The 27,500-nt window shown below is 41.9% G+C and overlaps 6 non-coding genes and 4 pseudogenes across 6 annotated transcripts; all 10 read left to right on the plus strand.

The window, feature by feature from the left end:
• Positions 1–1,722: 1,722 nt before the first annotated feature.
• LOC137274859 (U2 spliceosomal RNA) lies at positions 1,723–1,908 on the plus strand. The gene has a single exon (XR_010956238.1). It is a non-coding gene; the product is annotated as a U2 spliceosomal RNA (small nuclear RNA).
• A 2,689-nt stretch (positions 1,909–4,597) lies between these two features.
• On the plus strand, positions 4,598–4,784 carry LOC137274875 (U2 spliceosomal RNA). Its single transcript, XR_010956241.1, has one exon. It is a non-coding gene; the product is annotated as a U2 spliceosomal RNA (small nuclear RNA).
• A 984-nt stretch (positions 4,785–5,768) lies between these two features.
• Positions 5,769–5,961, plus strand: LOC137275179 (U2 spliceosomal RNA). The gene has a single exon (XR_010956497.1). It is a non-coding gene; the product is annotated as a U2 spliceosomal RNA (small nuclear RNA).
• Positions 5,962–6,945: 984 nt separating this feature from the next.
• LOC137275191 (U2 spliceosomal RNA) lies at positions 6,946–7,138 on the plus strand. The gene has a single exon (XR_010956508.1). It is a non-coding gene; the product is annotated as a U2 spliceosomal RNA (small nuclear RNA).
• A 984-nt stretch (positions 7,139–8,122) lies between these two features.
• Positions 8,123–8,315, plus strand: LOC137275203 (U2 spliceosomal RNA). The gene has a single exon (XR_010956519.1). It is a non-coding gene; the product is annotated as a U2 spliceosomal RNA (small nuclear RNA).
• Positions 8,316–15,101: 6,786 nt separating this feature from the next.
• LOC137274883 (U2 spliceosomal RNA) lies at positions 15,102–15,285 on the plus strand. Its single transcript, XR_010956246.1, has one exon. It is a non-coding gene; the product is annotated as a U2 spliceosomal RNA (small nuclear RNA).
• A 984-nt stretch (positions 15,286–16,269) lies between these two features.
• Positions 16,270–16,478, plus strand: LOC137274947 (U2 spliceosomal RNA; annotated as a pseudogene).
• Positions 16,479–17,951: 1,473 nt separating this feature from the next.
• LOC137274851 (U2 spliceosomal RNA) lies at positions 17,952–18,132 on the plus strand (annotated as a pseudogene).
• Positions 18,133–19,116: 984 nt separating this feature from the next.
• On the plus strand, positions 19,117–19,325 carry LOC137274948 (U2 spliceosomal RNA; annotated as a pseudogene).
• A 1,473-nt stretch (positions 19,326–20,798) lies between these two features.
• On the plus strand, positions 20,799–20,979 carry LOC137274852 (U2 spliceosomal RNA; annotated as a pseudogene).
• The last annotated feature ends 6,521 nt before the right edge of the window (positions 20,980–27,500 follow it).

Raw genomic sequence — 27,500 nt, forward strand, 5'->3', positions numbered from 1 at the left:
GTGAATATTTTGAAAGAGGGAATGTAAATATCCAGCCCCTTAATGAGATGCTGTGGGTATAGAGGTATTTTGCCGGCGCAAGCCGACAACCGGCATCGCTTCTCGGCCTTTTGGCTAAGATCAAGTAGTATCTTAGTCTGAGAAGCGGTCATCTCCTCATGGAGTGCTGAAAAGTGGTTCCTGTTTTGTTTGCTGTGTCTCATTTTACTGACTCTTCTTTTCACCAGGTCGACGAGTGGGCATCAACTAGTTGCTAGTTGTGTGGCCTTGAGTGGTCTCCCCTCTTTTCACCATGGCTTTAGCTAGTGCTGTTCAGATTGAGGAAATTCCTGAGTCTTTCTTGGACTTGGATTGTGCAGCCCGTACAGTAAGGATTGATTCCCAGGTGAGGAATATTTCCAGGGAGGATCTTGTACAGGTTCTGAGAGCTAACTGTCCTACTTTCAGAGTAAAGGATTGTGTTGGGATATGGTGCACGGAAAAGAGTGGGCAGTATTTCATTACGTTTAGAACAGTGGACCAAGCAGAGACTTTGAAGAGAATGAGACGTCTTGAGTATGGAAGGAATGTGATTGTTTTTTCCCATTATGGAGCTCAGGTTGTGGAACTTAGAGTGCATTGGCTTCATGCGACAGTTACGGATGACTTTCTTAGGAACTATTTTGCCAAGTTTGGTAAAGTTTTGAATGTTCACTGGGAGAGGAGACTTGTAGAAGGAGAGCAACTGTTTACCGGAACTCGGTATGTAAAGCTGGAGCTAGAGGATAACTGTCTGGAGAAGATACCACATGTTGTTAGTTTTGGTAAGAGGCAAAAGATTCTCATTACAGCTCCTGGACGCTTACCATTATGTTTGAAGTGTCACAAGTATGGACATGTACGGTCTATGTGCATGGAGGAGAGAAGAACAAGAATGTCAGATGTCGTGAAAGAAACAGTGACAGAACAGATAGATGTGCAGAAGGATTGTGCAGGTGTTGCTCAGGATATGGTTCGCATGCAGGTGGAACAGAGTGTTTCAGAGTCGGCCGTAACAGAGAACATTAGTGTTTCAGAGGAGTCAGATATGGATGCAGAAACAGAGAAGGATAAGGATAAGAATAGTGACAGAGATGGAGATAGCATAGAAGCAACAGTTCCTAAAAGAAAGAAGCGTAGGCGTAAAGAAAAGGGTAGAAAGAAGGCTGGTTTACAGGAGAGTCTTCCACAGCTTAGTTGGGCAGACCAGATGAATGAGTCAGATGCAGCTATGGTTGCCATGATGGATGAGGTGGAGTCGGTACCTTCAGAACCAGAGTCAGATAAGGACAAGTACTGGGAATTCACGATCTGTTTGGCGAGAGATGGTTTGACTTCTTCAGTTGAAATAGACTTCAGAGAGGATTCGTTTCGGAACTTTTTACAGACTTATCCACCCGAGGAACGAGAAAATGTGCGAACTAAGGCTCAGGATGCTATTGTTCGGATTGTGAATAGGAATAAACAGTGTTTTGATTTTCCGAAAGAACTCACCCGGATAGAGTATTCCTTGGGAATTACCAAACAGGCTATATTTGATGGACTTTTACATCCGCCCCATAATGTGACTCTTGTGAAGTAGTTTCATCTTCTCTTGCAATCTGAAAGTCATGTTATGCACTGCAGGGTAAAAACATTGTGATATTTTTCGGCCACCCTGTAGTGCTAGCGCTATCTGCGCTTTTGTAAATTTTCATTTATGGAATAAATTTTATCAAAAAGAAAAAAAAAAAGTATCTGTTCTTATCAGCTTAATATCTGATACGTCTCCTATTGGAGACATCGATATTAAACTGATTTTTGCAACGGGATGAGGTGCCACGGAGCTTGCTCCGCCCTCATCACGGGTTGACCCGGTATTGCAGTACCTCCGGGAATGGCCCACCACTCATAATACAAATTAAAAAATAGAACCCTTAACTTAGCCCTCTCTTTTTCACATTTCATTTCACTTTTTTCATCTCACTTTGCGCCGTCCCCTCCCTTTTCGCGCGTCCGTTTCACTGGAGGCACCATGCAACCACAGCCAAACTGTAGAAATGGACCCATCCACTCAACCACATTGTACTCCGTCCAAACCAAGCCCCGGGAAGTTCCTCAAAGTGATTTATTTTCCACTTGCAGTTGTTTTGTGTCCCCGTATCCAAGGACGTCGGCCATGATGTCGCACGCCGGAAATTACGTCGTAGACAATCACACCCTCACAACCACATTCTGCCCCGTCGATAACACACGTCTTAAGCGCCAGCTAACCCTAGAAAGTGTTTTCAAGTGGTAAGGAAGTACCAGAAGCCTCGGCGCGTTTCTCCCGGGTCAGTTTACATTGAAATTTCAAAGTTTGTTTAACTTTCATTCCATTTCTTAATTAAAACAACATTTCTAACTAAAATTCACCTACCCTAACATTGTTTTGATACGTGAAATGTATTTAAGTTTAGTGGATTTAGTCCACGCGGTCAGTTGCTGTGTTTTTTTTTTCACGCTTGTCTGGGCGCGACTTTCTCAAAGTCGGGACTGCAGAAACTCTTCCAATTGCTGTCCCCACGCCTCGTTCATTAAGCGCCGATCCACAGGCTCATGGCCCTAGCTGCAGGACGTTTTTCCTACGTCGGCCCGACGTTTTAGCGCAAGCGCTGTTTCTTCAAAGAAATAAATAAGGTTATTTACACATTTTGCTGCCTTGACACAAATTGTCGTATTTCACCACAAAGAAGGTCATTTTGGCCGTGGCCCTCGCCCGTGGTCCGAAATTGCGTGTTTTCGTGCGTGTAATTTTGGAGGTGAATATTTTGAAAGAGGGAATGTAAATATCCAGCCCCTTAATGAGATGCTGTGGGTATAGAGGTATTTTGCCGGCGCAAGCCGACAACCGGCATCGCTTCTCGGCCTTTTGGCTAAGATCAAGTAGTATCTTAGTCTGAGAAGCGGTCATCTCCTCATGGAGTGCTGAAAAGTGTTTCCTGTTTTGTTTGCTGTGTCTCATTTTACTGACTCTTCTTTTCACCAGGTCTACGAGTGGGCATCAACTAGTTGCTAGTTGTGTGGCCTTGAGTGGTCTCCCCTCTTTTCACCATGGCTTTAGCTAGTGCTGTTCAGATTGAGGAAATTCCTGAGTCTTTCTTGGACTTGGATTGTGCAGCCCGTACAGTAAGGATTGATTCCCAGGTGAGGAATATTTCCAGGGAGGATCTTGTACAGGTTCTGAGAGCTAACTGTCCTACTTTCAGAGTAAAGGATTGTGTTGGGATATGGTGCACGGAAAAGAGTGGGCAGTATTTCATTACGTTTAGAACAGTGGACCAAGCAGAGACTTTGAAGAGAATGAGACGTCTTGAGTATGGAAGGAATGTGATTGTTTTTTCCCATTATGGAGCACAGGTTGTGGAACTTAGAGTGCATTGGCTTCATGCGACAGTTACGGATGACTTCCTTAGGAACTATTTTGCCAAGTTTGGTAAAGTTTTGAATGTTCACTGGGAGAGGAGACTTGTAGAAGGAGAGCAACTGTTTACTGGAACTCGGTATGTAAAGCTGGAGCTAGAGGACAACTGTCTGGAGAAGATACCACATGTTGTTAATTTTGGTAAGAGGCAAAAGATTCTCATTACAGCTCCTGGACGCTTACCATTATGTTTGAAGTGTCACAAGTATGGACATGTACGGTCTATGTGCATGGAGGAGAGAAGAACAAGAATGTCAGATGTTGTGAAAGAAACAGTGACAGAACAGATAGATGTGCAGAAGGATTGTGCAGGTGTTGCTCAGGATATGGTTCACATGCAGGTGGAACATAGTGTTTCAGAGTCGGCCGTAACAGAGAACATTAGTGTTTCAGAAGAGTCAGATATGGATGCAGAAACAGAGAAGGATAAGGACAAGAATAGTGACAGAGATGGAGATAGCATAGAAACAACAGTTCCTAAAAGAAAGAAGCGTAGACGTAAAGAAAAGGGTAGAAAGAAGGCTGGTTTTCAGGAAAGTCTTTCACAGCTTAGTTGGGCAGACCAGATGAATGTGTCAGATGCAGCTATGGCTGCCATGATGGAGGATGTGGCGTCGATACCTTCAGAACCAGAGTCAGATAAGGACAAGTATTGGGATTTCACGATCTGTTTGGCGAGAGATGGTTTGAATTCTTCGGTTGAAATAGACTTCAGAGAGGATTCGTTTCAGGAATTTTTAGAGAATTATCCACCCGAGGAACGAGAGAAAGTGCGAATTAAGGCTCAGGATGCTATTGTTCGGATTGTGAACAGAAACAAACAGTGCTTTAATTTTCCGAAAGAACTCACCCGGATAGAGTATTCCTTGGGACTTACCAAACAGGCTATATTTGATGGACTTTTACATCCACCCCATAATGTGACTCTTGTGAAATAGTTCTTACTTTAAATCTTCTACTGCAAGCTGAAAGCCTGACTGAGGTATTAACTTTTATGGACGATTCTTGTGATCTCTGATTCTTCCTTAGAATTCTATTGTTAGTGTTGCCACTCCAACCTTTCTTGTGATGTCTCTTTTTAAATTCGGAGTGGCAACAAACGGCACTGTCTGCGCCTGTAATATTTCGGTATATTAAATATTTTATCAAAAAGAAAAAAAAAAAAAAGTATCTGTTCTTATCAGCTTAATATCTGATACGTCTCCTATTGGAGACATCGATATTAAACTGATTTTTGCAACGGGATGAGGTGCCACGGAGCTTGCTCCGCCCTCATCACGGGTTGACCCGGTATTGCAGTACCTCCGGGAATGGCCCACCACTCATAATACAAATTAAAAAATAGAACCCTTAACTTAGCCCTCTCTTTTTCACATTTCATTTCACTTTTTTCATCTCACTTTGCGCCGTCCCCTCCCTTTTCGCGCGTCCGTTTCACTGGAGGCACCATGCAACCACAGCCAAACTGTAGAAATGGACCCATCCACTCAACCACATTGTACTCCGTCCAAACCAAGCCCCGGGAAGTTCCTCAAAGTGATTTATTTTCCACTTGCAGTTGTTTTGTGTCCCCGTATCCAAGGACGTCGGCCATGATGTCGCACGCCGGAAATTACGTCGTAGACAATCACACCCTCACAACCACATTCTGCCCCGTCGATAACACACGTCTTAAGCGCCAGCTAACCCTAGAAAGTGTTTTCAAGTGGTAAGGAAGTACCAGAAGCCTCGGCGCGTTTCTCCCGGGTCAGTTTACATTGAAATTTCAAAGTTTGTTTAACTTTCATTCCATTTCTTAATTAAAACAACATTTCTAACTAAAATTCACCTACCCTAACATTGTTTTGATACGTGAAATGTATTTAAGTTTAGTGGATTTAGTCCACGCGGTCAGTTGCTGTGTTTTTTTTTTCACGCTTGTCTGGGCGCGACTTTCTCAAAGTCGGGACTGCAGAAACTCTTCCAATTGCTGTCCCCACGCCTCGTTCATTAAGCGCCGATCCACAGGCTCATGGCCCTAGCTGCAGGACGTTTTTCCTACGTCGGCCCGACGTTTTAGCGCAAGCGCTGTTTCTTCAAAGAAATAAATAAGGTTATTTACACATTTTGCTGCCTTGACACAAATTGTCGTATTTCACCACAAAGAAGGTCATTTTGGCCGTGGCCCTCGCCCGTGGTCCGAAATTGCGTGTTTTCGTGCGTGTAATTTTGGAGGTGAATATTTTGAAAGAGGGAATGTAAATATCCAGCCCCTTAATGAGATGCTGTGGGTATAGAGGTATTTTGCCGGCGCAAGCCGACAACCGGCATCGCTTCTCGGCCTTTTGGCTAAGATCAAAGTGTAGTATCTGTTCTTATCAGCTTAATATCTGATACGTCTCCTATTGGAGACATCGATATTAAACTGATTTTTGCAACGGGATGAGGTGCCACGGAGCTTGCTCCGCCCTCATCACGGGTTGACCCGGTATTGCAGTACCTCCGGGAATGGCCCACCACTCATAATACAAATTAAAAAATAGAACCCTTAACTTAGCCCTCTCTTTTTCACATTTCATTTCACTTTTTTCATCTCACTTTGCGCCGTCCCCTCCCTTTTCGCGCGTCCGTTTCACTGGAGGCACCATGCAACCACAGCCAAACTGTAGAAATGGACCCATCCACTCAACCACATTGTACTCCGTCCAAACCAAGCCCCGGGAAGTTCCTCAAAGTGATTTATTTTCCACTTGCAGTTGTTTTGTGTCCCCGTATCCAAGGACGTCGGCCATGATGTCGCACGCCGGAAATTACGTCGTAGACAATCACACCCTCACAACCACATTCTGCCCCGTCGATAACACACGTCTTAAGCGCCAGCTAACCCTAGAAAGTGTTTTCAAGTGGTAAGGAAGTACCAGAAGCCTCGGCGCGTTTCTCCCGGGTCAGTTTACATTGAAATTTCAAAGTTTGTTTAACTTTCATTCCATTTCTTAATTAAAACAACATTTCTAACTAAAATTCACCTACCCTAACATTGTTTTGATACGTGAAATGTATTTAAGTTTAGTGGATTTAGTCCACGCGGTCAGTTGCTGTGTTTTTTTTTTCACGCTTGTCTGGGCGCGACTTTCTCAAAGTCGGGACTGCAGAAACTCTTCCAATTGCTGTCCCCACGCCTCGTTCATTAAGCGCCGATCCACAGGCTCATGGCCCTAGCTGCAGGACGTTTTTCCTACGTCGGCCCGACGTTTTAGCGCAAGCGCTGTTTCTTCAAAGAAATAAATAAGGTTATTTACACATTTTGCTGCCTTGACACAAATTGTCGTATTTCACCACAAAGAAGGTCATTTTGGCCGTGGCCCTCGCCCGTGGTCCGAAATTGCGTGTTTTCGTGCGTGTAATTTTGGAGGTGAATATTTTGAAAGAGGGAATGTAAATATCCAGCCCCTTAATGAGATGCTGTGGGTATAGAGGTATTTTGCCGGCGCAAGCCGACAACCGGCATCGCTTCTCGGCCTTTTGGCTAAGATCAAAGTGTAGTATCTGTTCTTATCAGCTTAATATCTGATACGTCTCCTATTGGAGACATCGATATTAAACTGATTTTTGCAACGGGATGAGGTGCCACGGAGCTTGCTCCGCCCTCATCACGGGTTGACCCGGTATTGCAGTACCTCCGGGAATGGCCCACCACTCATAATACAAATTAAAAAATAGAACCCTTAACTTAGCCCTCTCTTTTTCACATTTCATTTCACTTTTTTCATCTCACTTTGCGCCGTCCCCTCCCTTTTCGCGCGTCCGTTTCACTGGAGGCACCATGCAACCACAGCCAAACTGTAGAAATGGACCCATCCACTCAACCACATTGTACTCCGTCCAAACCAAGCCCCGGGAAGTTCCTCAAAGTGATTTATTTTCCACTTGCAGTTGTTTTGTGTCCCCGTATCCAAGGACGTCGGCCATGATGTCGCACGCCGGAAATTACGTCGTAGACAATCACACCCTCACAACCACATTCTGCCCCGTCGATAACACACGTCTTAAGCGCCAGCTAACCCTAGAAAGTGTTTTCAAGTGGTAAGGAAGTACCAGAAGCCTCGGCGCGTTTCTCCCGGGTCAGTTTACATTGAAATTTCAAAGTTTGTTTAACTTTCATTCCATTTCTTAATTAAAACAACATTTCTAACTAAAATTCACCTACCCTAACATTGTTTTGATACGTGAAATGTATTTAAGTTTAGTGGATTTAGTCCACGCGGTCAGTTGCTGTGTTTTTTTTTTCACGCTTGTCTGGGCGCGACTTTCTCAAAGTCGGGACTGCAGAAACTCTTCCAATTGCTGTCCCCACGCCTCGTTCATTAAGCGCCGATCCACAGGCTCATGGCCCTAGCTGCAGGACGTTTTTCCTACGTCGGCCCGACGTTTTAGCGCAAGCGCTGTTTCTTCAAAGAAATAAATAAGGTTATTTACACATTTTGCTGCCTTGACACAAATTGTCGTATTTCACCACAAAGAAGGTCATTTTGGCCGTGGCCCTCGCCCGTGGTCCGAAATTGCGTGTTTTCGTGCGTGTAATTTTGGAGGTGAATATTTTGAAAGAGGGAATGTAAATATCCAGCCCCTTAATGAGATGCTGTGGGTATAGAGGTATTTTGCCGGCGCAAGCCGACAACCGGCATCGCTTCTCGGCCTTTTGGCTAAGATCAAAGTGTAGTATCTGTTCTTATCAGCTTAATATCTGATACGTCTCCTATTGGAGACATCGATATTAAACTGATTTTTGCAACGGGATGAGGTGCCACGGAGCTTGCTCCGCCCTCATCACGGGTTGACCCGGTATTGCAGTACCTCCGGGAATGGCCCACCACTCATAATACAAATTAAAAAATAGAACCCTTAACTTAGCCCTCTCTTTTTCACATTTCATTTCACTTTTTTCATCTCACTTTGCGCCGTCCCCTCCCTTTTCGCGCGTCCGTTTCACTGGAGGCACCATGCAACCACAGCCAAACTGTAGAAATGGACCCATCCACTCAACCACATTGTACTCCGTCCAAACCAAGCCCCGGGAAGTTCCTCAAAGTGATTTATTTTCCACTTGCAGTTGTTTTGTGTCCCCGTATCCAAGGACGTCGGCCATGATGTCGCACGCCGGAAATTACGTCGTAGACAATCACACCCTCACAACCACATTCTGCCCCGTCGATAACACACGTCTTAAGCGCCAGCTAACCCTAGAAAGTGTTTTCAAGTGGTAAGGAAGTACCAGAAGCCTCGGCGCGTTTCTCCCGGGTCAGTTTACATTGAAATTTCAAAGTTTGTTTAACTTTCATTCCATTTCTTAATTAAAACAACATTTCTAACTAAAATTCACCTACCCTAACATTGTTTTGATACGTGAAATGTATTTAAGTTTAGTGGATTTAGTCCACGCGGTCAGTTGCTGTGTTTTTTTTTTCACGCTTGTCTGGGCGCGACTTTCTCAAAGTCGGGACTGCAGAAACTCTTCCAATTGCTGTCCCCACGCCTCGTTCATTAAGCGCCGATCCACAGGCTCATGGCCCTAGCTGCAGGACGTTTTTCCTACGTCGGCCCGACGTTTTAGCGCAAGCGCTGTTTCTTCAAAGAAATAAATAAGGTTATTTACACATTTTGCTGCCTTGACACAAATTGTCGTATTTCACCACAAAGAAGGTCATTTTGGCCGTGGCCCTCGCCCGTGGTCCGAAATTGCGTGTTTTCGTGCGTGTAATTTTGGAGGTGAATATTTTGAAAGAGGGAATGTAAATATCCAGCCCCTTAATGAGATGCTGTGGGTATAGAGGTATTTTGCCGGCGCAAGCCGACAACCGGCATCGCTTCTCGGCCTTTCGTCTAAGCCCTAATCCTAGGATCCAGGAGGAACACGTCGTCGAGGATTTCACAGCTGCAGTGGTGATTATAGAATCATTGGTTGTTGACATTTCATATTTGACTCTTTGTGACTTTTCTGTTCTACAGGTCAACGGGTGGGCATCGGCCACTATTTTTAGTGGTCGTGTGACCTTGTGTCTCCCCCCATTTTTCTCATGGCGTACCAAACAGCGTCAGTGTTTCCTGCAGTGCCGACCAAATTCCTGGATAGGAAAAAGTCATCGTGCACGGTACGTGTTAAATCTGTCATAAAGAATTTCGACCGTGAAAATATACTGGACATTGTCCAGTCAGTTTCTTCTCCTGCTGTGCAAGCGAAAGAGATTATGTCCATATGGAAAACTGAATCATCAGGTTTATGGTTCGTTACCTTTAAACATGAGAACAGGGCTCGTCTGCTTCTTACTGCTGGATCAGTGATGTATAGAGGTGTGAAGGTAGACTTCACGGCATATGAGAAAGAAGTCTTGGACTTGAGGATTCACTGGATTCACGATGTAGTGTCTGACGGATTTCTGAGAGATTTTTTTTTCCAGATATGGAACCGTCCTTTCAGTTTCTGCAGAGACAATGATTGTTGGAGGGGAGCCCATCCAGACGGGAGTACGGATCGTTCAAGTGAAGATGGACAGCAGTAAGACAGGCAGCATCCCCTACATCGTTCGACTAGGAGACAGGATGTCGATGTTGATCACTGCTCCAGGTAGGCTGCCTGTCTGTTTAAAGTGTTTTAATTTGGGGCATACAAGATCAGACTGTCCCAGAAATTACAACAATAGGAGCAAGATACAGGAGCATATTAACAGTGATGTGGGTGTGGCAAAGCCGACTGCCAACAAAGTGACTGTAGAAAGTGATGTTGATGAGGAAATGGGTGAGGGTGAAGTTGAGGAGAGTCGGGTGAAAGAATCTGAGAGTGAAAGCATGAGAGAAAGTGAGTGTCAGGAAGAGAATGAAAGTGAGAAAGCTAGGTCTTATGCATCGGTAGCGTCTGTGTCCAGTTTGGATGTACAGGATTCGATGGATTCCCAGACTGATGTTGTTTTAGCTGATGTCAGTTCTCAAGACTGGCAAACTAGCAAGCCCAAGCACCGTCACAGATCCATTTCACGCGGGGCCACGTCGGGGAAGAAACAGAGAGTGTCTGTCATCCCTGCGGGAGTGGCAGATGCGGCTGCTGTGGCAGTTACGCGTTCCCCGTCGGGGACCCGCCGATCTGAGAGGGTGCTTGGGGATAAACATGACCCCCCTTAATTTCTTATGAAGCAGGTGTATTTCGTTAACGACCACGCTATGTCTACCACAACACGAGCTAGATCATTGCTATTAACTTTGTTTGCCAGGTTCTCCCGCTGTAGGGAGTGTTATTTGATTGATCTTTGTATATATTGTATTGTACATATTGGAGGGAGCGTATCTTTTCGGTGGTCAGTATATTGCAATGTATTATGGGTAAAATTTGCTTTTATCTCATTTACTGTGTATAATATTTGGGCACAGCTAATTTGCATATCACTTGTAAATGTTGATATTAATTTGTTTATGAAGTTTTTGAGATATTCATGGGTAAAATCGTGTTATGCTATGGTATTGGATTATTTTGGTTGTAAGTTATGGTTTTTTCCTCGAGGTTGTGTTTGTATTCTGTTTCAATTTGTTACTGTAAAAAAGTCTGGTTATCAGTGTGCATTGTGCATGCGTATATATTACGTGCGCTTCTGTTACCAATAGCTTAATATTCACTATGTACAATTTTGTTTCCATTAACTGTAACGGTCTTTTAAATAACCCTGCAAAGTTAAATGTATTATCTAATTCTTTTGTTAATGATAGCATTGATTTTTTATTTCTTCAAGAGACTCACATTCATAATTTATATTTAGCTAAGTCGTTTGAATCAAAATTTCCGGGGAAGGCATTTTGGAGTTTCGGTAGCAATTTTAGTCGTGGGGTGGGGTTTATTGTGTCGTCTAAAGTTAATTTTGTTGTAGAATATTTTCACTTTGACATAGAAGGAAGATTAGTTGTTGTGGATTTAGCTATTGATGGGCATAGTGTTAGATTTATTAATGTGTATGCACCTAATGTAGATGCTAATAGGACAGAGTTCTTTAGAAATCTTACGAAATATTTAGTCACAAATAAAAGTATTATTTTAGGCGGGGATTTTAATTGTGTAGTTAATTTACAGTTAGACAAAATTGGTGGTAGGGGTTTAGTGCAAGCAGGATCACATATAATTAAGCAGTGGGTCTCTGATTTCTCTATTTTTGACGTGTATCGCTCTAAGTTTCCCGGTTCTGTGGCGGTTTCCTGGCGCAATACGGCCGGCGTTGGATCTCGTTTGGACCGGTTCTATATTTCTTCTGCACTGCGCTGTTCGCTTGAGTCTGTTGATATATCTCCTTGTTCCTTTTCTGATCATGATTATGTGTCATTTAAGCTGAGGGATTTTGCTGGCATAAGTTTTGGTCCGGGATATTTTAAGTTTAATAATTCGTTACTAGATCATTCTTTTAAAACTTTATTTACTGGGTTCTGCTTAAATCATATTCCCCCATTAGGCTCCATTACTTTAGACTGGTGGGATGCCTTTAAGTTGGAAATTCGGTCCTTCACTAAATTATTTGCTCAGGTACGTAAGTCGCAACGGGCTTCCCTTCATAATGATCTAATTAAGCAATATAGAAACTTGTGTCAAGCTGAATCTCTACGTCCGGGACTTTTTTGTGATCAAATTGCGGCTGTAAAGAAACAACTTAATGATTTGGAAATATTGGAATTTAAAGGTCGTTTAGTTCGTTCTAAGGCTAAGGACCTTGAAAATGGTGAAAGGCCTTCCAGTTACTTTCTTCGCAAGGAGACACAGAGAGGTAAAAAGAAAACTATTTCTTCAATTTTGGACTCGTCTGGCAATAAAGTATCTACCTCTCGTGAAATCATGGGCGTTTTTGTTGATTTCTATAGCGAACTGTTTGGTTATGAGCCCATTGATGATGAAATTTGCAATCAATTCCTTGCTGATTTACCGGCGCTTCATTCGGATGATTCGGCTTCGCTGGAAGGGGAGATAACTCGTGACGAAATTCTAAAGACCCTTAAGGCTATGGAGAATAATAAGTCTCCGGGTCCGGACGGGCTTACTAAGGAATTTTATGTATATAATTTTGATGTTCTTGGTGATGTACTTCTCCGTGTTATTCAGTTGTCTTTTCAGGAGTCTTCCTTGCCTGAATCATCTAAAACATCTTATATTTCTCTTTTGTGTAAAGACATTAATAATGCTGATAATGTTCGGAACTGGCGTCCCATCTCTTTATTAAATGTTGATGTCAAAATTATTTCGAAATTGTTATGCACACGTTTAGGCAATGTTATAGGTAGTATCGTGCATTTAGATCAAACTTGTGCTGTTCCTGGCCGATCTATTCAGGATAACTGTCATTTAATTCGCAATGTGTTGGATTATGTGGATCAAAAAGATCTACCTTGTGCTTTTATTAGTTTAGACCAAGAGAAGGCTTTTGATCGGGTCTCTCATCAGTTTTTGTTTAAAGTGTTGGACACTTTTGGCTTTGGTCCAAATTTTAAGAAATGGGTTAAAATTTTGTATCAGGACATATCTAGTGCGCTTATAATTAACCAACACATTTCAAAGCCATTTCCTGTAACGAGGTCTGTCCGGCAGGGATGTGGCTTGTCCCCGTCTCTGTATGTATTAGCACTGGAACCTTTACTCTGTTATATACGGAAAAATTCAAAAATCATAGGGCTTTCTTTACCGGGCACTGATGATTCGGCAAAAATATCTGCCTTTGCTGATGATGGGCTTGGTTTTTGTACAACTGACGCTTCAATTGGTCACCTTTTGGCAGCATATTCTTGTTATGGTAAAGCGTCAGGCTCCAAATTGAATCTTGCAAAAACTCATGGCATTTTTGTTGGTAAATGGCGTTCAAGATCGGATCACCCTTTCGGTATTTCTTGGATTGAGCAGTCAAAAATAGTTGGAATTGTAACAGGCAAGAATGTCAATGCTGATGATCAGTTTCACCCTATACTATCTAAATTCCGTTTTGTTTTAAATTCAGCGAAGGGACGTTCAATCTCTATTTTTGGCAAATCTACTGTGTGCAATGTTATGGCTTTGTCTAAATTTTGGTATCGAGGGGCTGTAACAATATTTTCAAAACATTATGTCGACCTTTTTCAGAGGGAGACTTTTCGGTTTATTTGGCAGTCCACTGCTGAGCCTATTCGGAGGTCTGTGTGCTATAAACCTATTTTGGAGGGGGGTTTGGGTGTAGTACACATCCAATCAAAATTATATTCTTTTTATTTAAAGCACATTCAAAATCTTTTGCATAATTCTTCAGCTAAGTGGACATTTTTTGCAAAATATTGGTTAGGAATGTCTTTACGTCACTATTGTCCTGCCTTTGCTTCGCTATTATTTCCCCATTCTGAGACAATGCCGCTGTTCTATCAGACTTGTTTATTGGCTATAAGACAGTTTGAAGCTGTCAATTCAAATTATCTGATAGATATGTTTCGGTTTACATCAAAACAGTACTATGTTTGTTTATTACAAACTGTTGTGGAAAATAAAGTTGAAACGTTGTATCCACGTATACCTTTCGGGCAGGTTTGGCTTAATTTACATAATTCATTCGTGGATCCACTTTCGAAATCGGTCAATTATCGTCTCATCTACGATTCTCTCCCCTTGGGGTATACTCTCTATACTCGGGGAATGTCTGTCTCTCCTAACTGTCCACTCTGTCGTATAGCAATAGAAACTTCTGACCATCTTTTCATCTATTGCTCGTGTGTGGATGTTTTGTGGGATATCGTTTTCCAGTGGTTAGATCAATTGTCTTTTGGTTTATTGAAAAGATCTAACGAGGTCATTCGGTTTAATTTGGTTCCTAAAATTCCAAATTCTTATCAAAAATCATTATGCATATACCTTTTAACTTTGGCAAAGTATACAATTTGGCTTATTCGGAATTCAAATAAATTTGAGCATACAAAGTTGAATGGGAACGATATTATGTTACGTTTTCTGTGTTTCCTTAGGACACGTGTCAAGGTCGACTTTTGTCGCTTTCCATTATCTATCTTTTCTAAGTATTGGCTTTCTTCACTTATATTCTGTAGAATCAATGCTGATCATTCATTAGAATTAATTATTTAACATTATACATCTAAATGTAATATATTTTCCTTATAACTGTGTATATTTTAAAACATTGTTTGTGCATGTAAGCAGATATGCGTTGCATGATGCCAGAATGGCAATTTAGTTTCTGAGTTTTTTGTATAGATGTATATTGATCTTGTGCATGTTGTGTAAAAAGTTTATAGCATGAATGTCCCAATGATTATGTATATATGTGTATAGTGTGTGATTAATAACTTAATCAATATTTTATTCTTGGTTTGTAGCCAGTATATGGCATAATTCTTTATAATTTTGTGTATATATGTATATATTATGCATGCTTCATTTACGTTCCCTACATTCTTTTACGCCTGCTTCATTTACGCCTGCTTCGTTCAGTTTGTTTTCGTTATTTGATGTATAAAGTTTCCTATAGTTATTGTGCATGTAGCCGGATTTGGCATTTTCTTCTTTAGTTCTTTTTCTGTTAGCGCTGCAGGGCAAAACTCTTTTTTGTGATATAATTTTAGGCTGCCCTGCAGCGACCGCGCTGTCCGCGCATGTAAAATTTTTTATGTATTAAATTTTATCAAAAAGAAAAAAAAAGTATCTGTTCTTATCAGCTTAATATCTGATACGTCTCCTATTGGAGACATCGATATTAAACTGATTTTTGCAACGGGATGAGGTGCCACGGAGCTTGCTCCGCCCTCATCACGGGTTGACCCGGTATTGCAGTACCTCCGGGAATGGCCCACCACTCATAATACAAATTAAAAAATAGAACCCTTAACTTAGCCCTCTCTTTTTCACATTTCATTTCACTTTTTTCATCTCACTTTGCGCCGTCCCCTCCCTTTTCGCGCGTCCGTTTCACTGGAGGCACCATGCAACCACAGCCAAACTGTAGAAATGGACCCATCCACTCAACCACATTGTACTCCGTCCAAACCAAGCCCCGGGAAGTTCCTCAAAGTGATTTATTTTCCACTTGCAGTTGTTTTGTGTCCCCGTATCCAAGGACGTCGGCCATGATGTCGCACGCCGGAAATTACGTCGTAGACAATCACACCCTCACAACCACATTCTGCCCCGTCGATAACACACGTCTTAAGCGCCAGCTAACCCTAGAAAGTGTTTTCAAGTGGTAAGGAAGTACCAGAAGCCTCGGCGCGTTTCTCCCGGGTCAGTTTACATTGAAATTTCAAAGTTTGTTTAACTTTCATTCCATTTCTTAATTAAAACAACATTTCTAACTAAAATTCACCTACCCTAACATTGTTTTGATACGTGAAATGTATTTAAGTTTAGTGGATTTAGTCCACGCGGTCAGTTGCTGTGTTCTTTTTTTCACGCTTGTCTGGGCGCGACTTTCTCAAAGTCGGGACTGCAGAAACTCTTCCAATTGCTGTCCCCACGCCTCGTTCATTAAGCGCCGATCCACAGGCTCATGGCCCTAGCTGCAGGACGTTTTTCCTACGTCGGCCCGACGTTTTAGCGCAAGCGCTGTTTCTTCAAAGAAATAAATAAGGTTATTTACACATTTTGCTGCCTTGACACAAATTGTCGTATTTCACCACAAAGAAGGTCATTTTGGCCGTGGCCCTCGCCCGTGGTCCGAAATTGCGTGTTTTCGTGCGTGTAATTTTGGAGGTGAATATTTTGAAAGAGGGAATGTAAATATCCAGCCCCTTAATGAGATGCTGTGGGTATAGAGGTATTTTGCCGGCGCAAGCCGACAACCGGCATCGCTTCTCGGCCTTTTGGCTAAGATCAAAGTGTAGTATCTTAGCCAAAAACCCTGACCCGGTCATCTCCTTACGGAGTGTTCAGAGACTCTAGATCTTTATGGCCTTTTGATGTTATTGTGATTATATTTGACTGCTGCTCTTCATTTCACAGATCTACGTGAGGCATCATCTACTTTGTAGTTGTGTGATCTTAAGTGGTCTCCTCACTTTGCCATCATGAGTTACACCGCCGCAGTTAATGAAGGGCCAATTCCAGTGGAGTTTATTGACCAGGATGTTGTCGGTCGAACTCTGAGGATTTATTTGACGGTCAAGGTTTCTTCTACAAGGGAGTTACTTGCTTACCTTAAGAAGAATGTGCCGGAGTTTAACGTGAGCGATTGTCAAGCTGTGTGGAAAACAGAACGGTATGGGAACGTTTACATCACAATGAAGGATCTTAACAGTGCAAAAAGGCTTTTGGATGTACAGTGTGTTTCTGTTGAGCAAGAGAAGATTTATTTTTACAGCTATGGGAAGTACATGGTTTCCTTGAGGGTGCATTGGTTGCACGCCACTGTAAATAGTGCTTTCTTAAAGCACTATTTCTCTCGATATGGAAGAGTGTTAGAGGTGAAGAGGGAGTTTGAGGAGATTGATGGTGTTTGCATCTATTCTGGAGTTCGGATTGTGCGTATGGAATTATTGGAGGAGGAGAAGGAGAGAATACCTCATATTGTCAAGTTTGGTGATAAGCAGAGCATGCTTATTACTGCCCCAGGCAGGATGCCGGTCTGTTTGAAATGCCACGCACATGGACATGTTAGATCCAAGTGTCCTAAGACTGATCAGGTTTCTGTTTCTAAACGGAATGTAGAGGTTGAGCAGGAAGTTGTGAAGGATGTTGTGGAGATTGATTCTGAGGATTCTGAGGATACTGACGACTCGGATATGGAAACAGTGCATTCAGATATAGAGGAGAATACAGAGGAGAGTTCTACGGACAAAAAGCGGAAGTTGACAGATGCTGTTGTGAAAGATCATGAGAGCACTCCAGTGGCAGATAAGAAATCCAGGATGAAGGAAGACACATCTACACCGCCTCTTAGTTGGGCTGAACAGTCAGCTTCATTGGTCGAGGAAGTGAAGAGTGTAGAGAAGGAGGTGTCAGACAGTGTGAAGTTAATTAAGGTGCCGGAACTGTTTGTGACTGCTTGGGCAAAGAAGAACAGGGAGAGGATTAAGAGTAAAAGGCAGGATTGGGACACATTCATTTTTCATGTGAAGCTGGAATGGAAGAAGGAGAAGAACTTATTTGAAGTCATGACCTGTGATAAGGAGATAGAGTCTTGTGTCTCTCAGTATAATGTGAAGCAGAGGACTGTTGTTCGGAAGTGTTTGTTCAGATTGTTGGAAGGAAAGGTGAATCAAAATCAGTCGGACATGATGGGACCAGAAGGTGAATACCTGAAGGAAATCAAGTTAGAGATTCATGCAGGTGAAATACAGTCTTTCTTGGAACCAGTGCTGTGACATTTCCATAGATATTGTACGGACGTTTCAGTCAGTGTCATTCTGCCTTTTCATTAATCTACTACTGTTAGAGCTGCCACTTCATTTCTTTTCTTGTGATACATTCTTTTAACAGCTGAAGTGGTAGCTATTGCGCTGTCCGCAATTGTAATTTCGCTGATATTAAATATCTTATCAAAAAGAAAAAAAAGTATCTGTTCTTATCAGCTTAATATCTGATACGTCTCCTATTGGAGACATCGATATTAAACTGATTTTTGCAACGGGATGAGGTGCCACGGAGCTTGCTCCGCCCTCATCACGGGTTGACCCGGTATTGCAGTACCTCCGGGAATGGCCCACCACTCATAATACAAATTAAAAAATAGAACCCTTAACTTAGCCCTCTCTTTTTCACATTTCATTTCACTTTTTTCATCTCACTTTGCGCCGTCCCCTCCCTTTTCGCGCGTCCGTTTCACTGGAGGCACCATGCAACCACAGCCAAACTGTAGAAATGGACCCATCCACTCAACCACATTGTACTCCGTCCAAACCAAGCCCCGGGAAGTTCCTCAAAGTGATTTATTTTCCACTTGCAGTTGTTTTGTGTCCCCGTATCCAAGGACGTCGGCCATGATGTCGCACGCCGGAAATTACGTCGTAGACAATCACACCCTCACAACCACATTCTGCCCCGTCGATAACACACGTCTTAAGCGCCAGCTAACCCTAGAAAGTGTTTTCAAGTGGTAAGGAAGTACCAGAAGCCTCGGCGCGTTTCTCCCGGGTCAGTTTACATTGAAATTTCAAAGTTTGTTTAACTTTCATTCCATTTCTTAATTAAAACAACATTTCTAACTAAAATTCACCTACCCTAACATTGTTTTGATACGTGAAATGTATTTAAGTTTAGTGGATTTAGTCCACGCGGTCAGTTGCTGTGTTCTTTTTTTCACGCTTGTCTGGGCGCGACTTTCTCAAAGTCGGGACTGCAGAAACTCTTCCAATTGCTGTCCCCACGCCTCGTTCATTAAGCGCCGATCCACAGGCTCATGGCCCTAGCTGCAGGACGTTTTTCCTACGTCGGCCCGACGTTTTAGCGCAAGCGCTGTTTCTTCAAAGAAATAAATAAGGTTATTTACACATTTTGCTGCCTTGACACAAATTGTCGTATTTCACCACAAAGAAGGTCATTTTGGCCGTGGCCCTCGCCCGTGGTCCGAAATTGCGTGTTTTCGTGCGTGTAATTTTGGAGGTGAATATTTTGAAAGAGGGAATGTAAATATCCAGCCCCTTAATGAGATGCTGTGGGTATAGAGGTATTTTGCCGGCGCAAGCCGACAACCGGCATCGCTTCTCGGCCTTTTGGCTAAGATCAAAGTGTAGTATCTTAGCCAAAAACCCTGACCCGGTCATCTCCTTACGGAGTGTTCAGAGACTCTAGATCTTTATGGCCTTTTGATGTTATTGTGATTATATTTGACTGCTGCTCTTCATTTCACAGATCTACGTGAGGCATCATCTACTTTGTAGTTGTGTGATCTTAAGTGGTCTCCTCACTTTGCCATCATGAGTTACACCGCCGCAGTTAATGAAGGGCCAATTCCAGTGGAGTTTATTGACCAGGATGTTGTCGGTCGAACTCTGAGGATTTATTTGACGGTCAAGGTTTCTTCTACAAGGGAGTTACTTGCTTACCTTAAGAAGAATGTGCCGGAGTTTAACGTGAGCGATTGTCAAGCTGTGTGGAAAACAGAACGGTATGGGAACGTTTACATCACAATGAAGGATCTTAACAGTGCAAAAAGGCTTTTGGATGTACAGTGTGTTTCTGTTGAGCAAGAGAAGATTTATTTTTACAGCTATGGGAAGTACATGGTTTCCTTGAGGGTGCATTGGTTGCACGCCACTGTAAATAGTGCTTTCTTAAAGCACTATTTCTCTCGATATGGAAGAGTGTTAGAGGTGAAGAGGGAGTTTGAGGAGATTGATGGTGTTTGCATCTATTCTGGAGTTCGGATTGTGCGTATGGAATTATTGGAGGAGGAGAAGGAGAGAATACCTCATATTGTCAAGTTTGGTGATAAGCAGAGCATGCTTATTACTGCCCCAGGCAGGATGCCGGTCTGTTTGAAATGCCACGCACATGGACATGTTAGATCCAAGTGTCCTAAGACTGATCAGGTTTCTGTTTCTAAACGGAATGTAGAGGTTGAGCAGGAAGTTGTGAAGGATGTTGTGGAGATTGATTCTGAGGATTCTGAGGATACTGACGACTCGGATATGGAAACAGTGCATTCAGATATAGAGGAGAATACAGAGGAGAGTTCTACGGACAAAAAGCGGAAGTTGACAGATGCTGTTGTGAAAGATCATGAGAGCACTCCAGTGGCAGATAAGAAATCCAGGATGAAGGAAGACACATCTACACCGCCTCTTAGTTGGGCTGAACAGTCAGCTTCATTGGTCGAGGAAGTGAAGAGTGTAGAGAAGGAGGTGTCAGACAGTGTGAAGTTAATTAAGGTGCCGGAACTGTTTGTGACTGCTTGGGCAAAGAAGAACAGGGAGAGGATTAAGAGTAAAAGGCAGGATTGGGACACATTCATTTTTCATGTGAAGCTGGAATGGAAGAAGGAGAAGAACTTATTTGAAGTCATGACCTGTGATAAGGAGATAGAGTCTTGTGTCTCTCAGTATAATGTGAAGCAGAGGACTGTTGTTCGGAAGTGTTTGTTCAGATTGTTGGAAGGAAAGGTGAATCAAAATCAGTCGGACATGATGGGACCAGAAGGTGAATACCTGAAGGAAATCAAGTTAGAGATTCATGCAGGTGAAATACAGTCTTTCTTGGAACCAGTGCTGTGACATTTCCATAGATATTGTACGGACGTTTCAGTCAGTGTCATTCTGCCTTTTCATTAATCTACTACTGTTAGAGCTGCCACTTCATTTCTTTTCTTGTGATACATTCTTTTAACAGCTGAAGTGGTAGCTATTGCGCTGTCCGCAATTGTAATTTCGCTGATATTAAATATCTTATCAAAAAGAAAAAAAAGTATCTGTTCTTATCAGCTTAATATCTGATACGTCTCCTATTGGAGACATCGATATTAAACTGATTTTTGCAACGGGATGAGGTGCCACGGAGCTTGCTCCGCCCTCATCACGGGTTGACCCGGTATTGCAGTACCTCCGGGAATGGCCCACCACTCATAATACAAATTAAAAAATAGAACCCTTAACTTAGCCCTCTCTTTTTCACATTTCATTTCACTTTTTTCATCTCACTTTGCGCCGTCCCCTCCCTTTTCGCGCGTCCGTTTCACTGGAGGCACCATGCAACCACAGCCAAACTGTAGAAATGGACCCATCCACTCAACCACATTGTACTCCGTCCAAACCAAGCCCCGGGAAGTTCCTCAAAGTGATTTATTTTCCACTTGCAGTTGTTTTGTGTCCCCGTATCCAAGGACGTCGGCCATGATGTCGCACGCCGGAAATTACGTCGTAGACAATCACACCCTCACAACCACATTCTGCCCCGTCGATAACACACGTCTTAAGCGCCAGCTAACCCTAGAAAGTGTTTTCAAGTGGTAAGGAAGTACCAGAAGCCTCGGCGCGTTTCTCCCGGGTCAGTTTACATTGAAATTTCAAAGTTTGTTTAACTTTCATTCCATTTCTTAATTAAAACAACATTTCTAACTAAAATTCACCTACCCTAACATTGTTTTGATACGTGAAATGTATTTAAGTTTAGTGGATTTAGTCCACGCGGTCAGTTGCTGTGTTCTTTTTTTCACGCTTGTCTGGGCGCGACTTTCTCAAAGTCGGGACTGCAGAAACTCTTCCAATTGCTGTCCCCACGCCTCGTTCATTAAGCGCCGATCCACAGGCTCATGGCCCTAGCTGCAGGACGTTTTTCCTACGTCGGCCCGACGTTTTAGCGCAAGCGCTGTTTCTTCAAAGAAATAAATAAGGTTATTTACACATTTTGCTGCCTTGACACAAATTGTCGTATTTCACCACAAAGAAGGTCATTTTGGCCGTGGCCCTCGCCCGTGGTCCGAAATTGCGTGTTTTCGTGCGTGTAATTTTGGAGGTGAATATTTTGAAAGAGGGAATGTAAATATCCAGCCCCTTAATGAGATGCTGTGGGTATAGAGGTATTTTGCCGGCGCAAGCCGACAACCGGCATCGCTTCTCGGCCTTTTGCCCAAGATCTAATCCTAGGACTGGAGGAGGACATCTTTTGAGGACATCTTTGAGGACATTGACAGCATCAGTGGTGATTATAGTAGGCTTCATTTGATTTTCACTTTGACTGTGTTGTGACTTTTCTCTGCTACAGGTCGACGGGTGGGACTTGCTACTTCGGTAGCAAGTGGACCTGTATTGGTCACCCCCCTCTTTTTTCTTTCTTTTCGTCGTTGGACCATGGCGTGGGCCAATGCTTTGCAGTTGAAGCCACTATCCCATACCCAGTTAAATGATGCCAAGGCACGGTTGACCGTCAAGGCTGAGTGCAGGGTGAGACATTTTCCTCGTGATCAATTGTTCAATGTGATTAAGAGTGCTTTACCCGAGTTTAGTGGCTCAGATTTAGAGGCTTTCTGGAAGGCCGAACGTAGTGGGTGTTGGTTTCTCACGTTTCACAGAAGACAAAAAGCCGAGATATTGCTAAAAACTCATTCACTACCATTTGGCAATGACAATGTTGTATTTTCCATGTACAAACGTCAAGTTGTGACATTAAGGGTGCATTGGCTGCATCATACTGTCAGAGACAGTTATGTGGCAGATTACTTTTCCAGGTACGGAACAGTTCTCAACATGGAATACGATTCATGTATATTGCCTGATGGTGCTAAGGTCTTCAGTGGAGTGAGACTAATAACTATTGAGTTGGCAGAGAATGAGAAGAATCTCTTGCCCCATATTGTAAAAATCGGTGATGGAATGGCGATGCTGGTGACTGCTCCAGGTCGTCCTCCAATATGTCTGAAGTGTGGTGAGACAGGACACCAGCGCTTTGTGTGTCCTCATGGTAACACTAATTCACACCAATCTGATCATTATCATCGTCAGGTACCTGTTTCAGAGCCTCAACAGAATGTGAGCGAGAATCATAGTGAGGTTGACGAGAGTAGTGAGGAAGGGCAGTGCCAAATTGATAGTGCAGATAATTCAATACAGGAGGAGGAGGATGAGATCATGGAGATTCAGTTAGAAGAGGAAGTGGCAGTAAAATCAACAGAAGGAAGGGAGGAAAGTGTTCAGAAAAAAGGGGTGAGTGTTCAGAGTGAAGGTCTGCGGACAGATGATAATTGTTCAGACATATTTTCACAGGAGGGTGATGAGACAATTGCTGGAGTTCCTACTGACCGTGAAGAGCATGATGATGATGGATTCACGCCAGTACGACGAAAGTTACGGTCAAGGTCAGGTAACAGGAGTGGCCAGAAGAAATTCAAGGCCAACATGGCCAATGACGTAAGCCAGGCTTCATATTCAGCCATAGTTACTCACAATGTTTCTGCACCCTCAACAGTTGAATGTGCTCAGGTTCATGAGCCACCTTAAGTTGAACATAATCTTTTATACCCTGTTGCTGATGACCTCGGACATGTCCCCCGACTTTGAGATAGAATGGTGGCCATAACGCAGCTCTCCCAAAGGGAGTCAATTAGTTATTCTTGGTGTTTTTTCTTGTTCCAGTATTCATTCTTTTCATCCAATGATATCATAAATGTTTCAGTTTTTAACAATCAATTGTAACGGGTTATTAAATAACCCTAGTAAAGTGAATACATTATCACATAAATTTAATTCCACAGGTATTGACTTTCTCTTCCTTCAAGAGACCCATGTGCATTCTTTGGCCTTAGCTAGGCTATTTGAGTCTAAATTTCTGGGTAAAGCTCTTTGGTCTTTTGGTTCAAATAATAGTAAGGGAGTTGGCATTATAATTAGTAATCAGTGTGGTTTTACCATAGATCAATATCATTATGATGTCGACGGCCGATACATCGTTGCTGACATTCATATTGGGGTTTCTAGGATTAGGTTAGTTAATATTTACGCACCAAATGTACCAGCTGAGAGAGTACAGTTTTTTAATGAAATCTCTCACTACTTAGTCACAAATAGGTATATCATACTGGGTGGGGATTTCAACTGTATTGTTAATACTAAATTGGATAAAGTGGGTGGTAATAGGTCTGTCACGCAACAAGGGGCTAATATCATCAAGCAATGGGTCTCGGACTTTTCACTGTCTGATGTTTTTCGATTTCTGTTTCCAGATTTAGTTGCAGTCTCTTGGTCTAATACTGCTGGTGTTGGTTCTCGACTTGACCGGTTTTATTTCTCCTCACGTTTGCTGTCTGCTGTCGACACTTCGACTATCACCCCCTGTGCATTTTCTGACCATGACTTTGTGTCGGTAAGTCTCAAGGATTTTGAAGGTATAGATTTTGGTCCATCTTACTGGAAATGTAATAGTTCTGTTTTTGATTCAGCTTTTAAAATTCTCTTTACAGGGTTTTGTAATGCTAATGTTCCCCCTTTGGAAAATATTACTCTTGGCTGGTGGGATACATTTAAGGTTGAAATTCAAAAATTTATCCGTTTAGTGTTGAAAGAAAGGTCCTTGTCACGTGTATCCCTCCGAAAAAAGTTAGAAAACCAATACCGAAATCTATGCCAAGCTGAATTCTCTCATCCTGGACAGTATGTTGATCAAAAATTGGAAGTCAAAAAACAACTTAGAGATTTGGAAATAATGGAATTTAAAGGTCACCTTATCCGGTCTAAGGCTAAAGACCTCGAAAATAGTGAAAAACCTTCTAGTTATTTTTTTCGCAAGGAATCGAAGAGGGGTAAGGGAAAAACTATATCTTCGATTTTGGACTCTTCTGGCAATTTACTTAAATCCTCTCAAGACATCATGGGTGTTTTTGTTGATTTCTATTCAGACCTGTTTGCGGCTGAACCCATTGATGAGAAAATGTGTGATGAATTCCTTGTTGATCTACCTAGACTAGATTTGGCAATTTCGAGTACACTAGAAGGTGACATATCAAAAAAGGAAATTCTATCAGCCCTTAAGGCCATGGAGAATGATAAATCTCCAGGTCCAGATGGACTTACTAAGGAGTTCTATGTGTTTTCCTTTGATATCCTTGGTGATGTGCTTTTACGTCTTGTCAACTTATGTTTTTCTGAAGGTACACTGCCTTCATCTTCTAAAACCTCCCTTATCACTCTTATTTGCAAGGATGTTAATAATGCAGAAAATGTTCGCAATTGGCGCCCTATTTCATTGCTAAATCTTGATGTCAAAATTATATCAAAAATATTATGCACACGATTAGGCCCTGTAATGGAAAACATTGTTCATCTAGATCAAACTTGTGCTGTACCAGGTCGGTCCATACAGGACAATTGCCATTTAGTTCGTAATGTGCTAGATTATATAGATCAGAAAGATCTACCTTGTGCGTTTATCAGTTTAGATCAAGAAAAGGCCTTTGATAGGGTCTCCCATAATTATTTGTTTAAAGTATTGGACGCTTTTGGTTTCGGTCCAAATTTCAAAAAATGGGTCAAAATTTTGTATACTGACATTTCCAGTTCTGTAATTGTTAATCAGCACATTTCTCGGCCTTTTCCGGTTACGAGGTCTGTCAGGCAAGGGTGTGGTTTGTCCCCATCTTTGTACGTACTATCACTGGAGCCTCTATTACGTAAAATTCGTCAAAATCAATTAATTAAAGGTATATCGCTCCCAGGCAGTAATGAGTCAGCTAAACTATCAGCATATGCTGATGATGGCTTGGGGTTTTGTACTACAGATGCTTCTATTGAAAATCTTTTATTTGTTTATAAGCGGTTTGGTGGAGCATCTGGGTCCAAATTGAATATGTCTAAAACAAAAGGAATTTTTCTTGGGAAATGGAAGTCCAGGTCCGATCACCCTTTTGGAATATCTTGGATTGACCAGTCAAAAATTGTTGGAATTATTGTTGGCAAGGAGGTCAGTGATGATGACCAATTTTACCCAGTTTTATCTAAATTTCGTTTGGTCCTAAATTCATGTAAAGGGCGCTCTGTTTCGGTGTTTGGGAAGACCACTTTGTGCAATATTTTAGGCTTGGCCAAATTATGGTATCGTGGAGCAGTTACCATAGTTTCAAATCACTATATCGACCTCTTTCAGAGGGAGATGTTCAGATTTATTTGGCAGTCTACAGCTGAACCTATTAGGCGCTCCGTTTTGTATAAATCAGTTTTGGATGGGGGTCTTGGTGCTCTGCACATCAAGTCGAAACTACAATCTTTTCATATGAAACACATTCAGAATCTTCTCAATGGTAGTTCAGCTAAATGGACATATTTTGCAAAGTACTGGTTAGGGATGTCCTTGCGGATGTACTCTCCTACATATATGTCTCTTCGTATCCCTCACTCTGAGGTGAAATCTCCATTCTACCAGCATTGTTTTGAATCCATGAAGTTGTTTGAATCTGTTGTTTCGACTCCGCTGGTAGATATTAAGAAATTTACTACTCGGGAATTTTACGAGTGTTTCTTGAAGACAGTCACTGAAAGTAGAATAGAAAGGTTGTATCCACAAATTCCCTTTGGCATTGTTTGGCGCAATTTACATCATTCATTTGTGGATTGTATTCATAAATCTGTTAATTTTCGCCTCATCTATGACTCCCTCTCTTTAGGGTATATTCTTCATACCCGTGGTATGGCTGTCTCTCCGGACTGTGTTCTTTGTCGATCAGGAATTGAAACTTCTGATCATCTGTTCATTACCTGTCCCTGTTCCTGTGTGCTGTGGAATGTTGTCTTCCCATGGTTATCATACCTCTCATGTGGCCAGTTGAAAAAATCTCACGAAGTTATTAAATTTGGGTTGGTGCCAAAAAATCCCAATTCAAAGAAATATGCCGTTTGTGTATATCTTTTAGCTTTAGCAAAGTACTCTATTTGGATTGTTCGAAATCTCAACAAATTTGAACATAAACGGCTTAATGGGAATGACATTGTCCTCCGTTTTTTAGCGCTTCTAAAGACACGTATTAGGGTTGATTACTTTCGTCTATCTGCTTCTATTTTTGCTCAGTACTGGTTGTCTTCTCCTTTCTTCTGCTTCGTCAATGCCAATAATCAGCTTATATTTCACATATGAGTAATATATATATATATATGTTGTTAAAAATTTATGTATATGAAATGTTCTTTGTACATACATGATTGTGTGTGTTAACATATTTAAATATCTATAATATACATCTGTTACAATATATATAAATATATATGTATATATATATATGAGTGTGTATAACGAAGTTAAAATATATAACTATATAAATGTCTATTCAAGTATATATATCATCTTTTCCTCTTTCTGCTATGTATGTTAAGTATTTAATATCCATTCTTTATAATATATATACCTATAAATATATGGGCATAATGATGATGAAAAATATAATTGTATATATATGTATGGATAGTATGATTTCAATTATGTATTATTACAACAATAAGAGTTGAAACTATGAATGATATCTATTCTGATTAATTTATTTGTAAACCTTCTTCTCCTCTTATCTGATTATGTTAGAGCCGCTACCCCACCTCTGTGATAATTCTTTTATTTGTGGGTAGTGGTGTATCTGTCCTTTATTGTATTTTCAGTTCAACTTGTGTATTA

This window comes from Haliotis asinina, chromosome 2, assembly GCF_037392515.1.
Source record: "Haliotis asinina isolate JCU_RB_2024 chromosome 2, JCU_Hal_asi_v2, whole genome shotgun sequence".
Lineage (NCBI taxonomy): Eukaryota > Metazoa > Mollusca > Gastropoda > Lepetellida > Haliotidae > Haliotis > Haliotis asinina.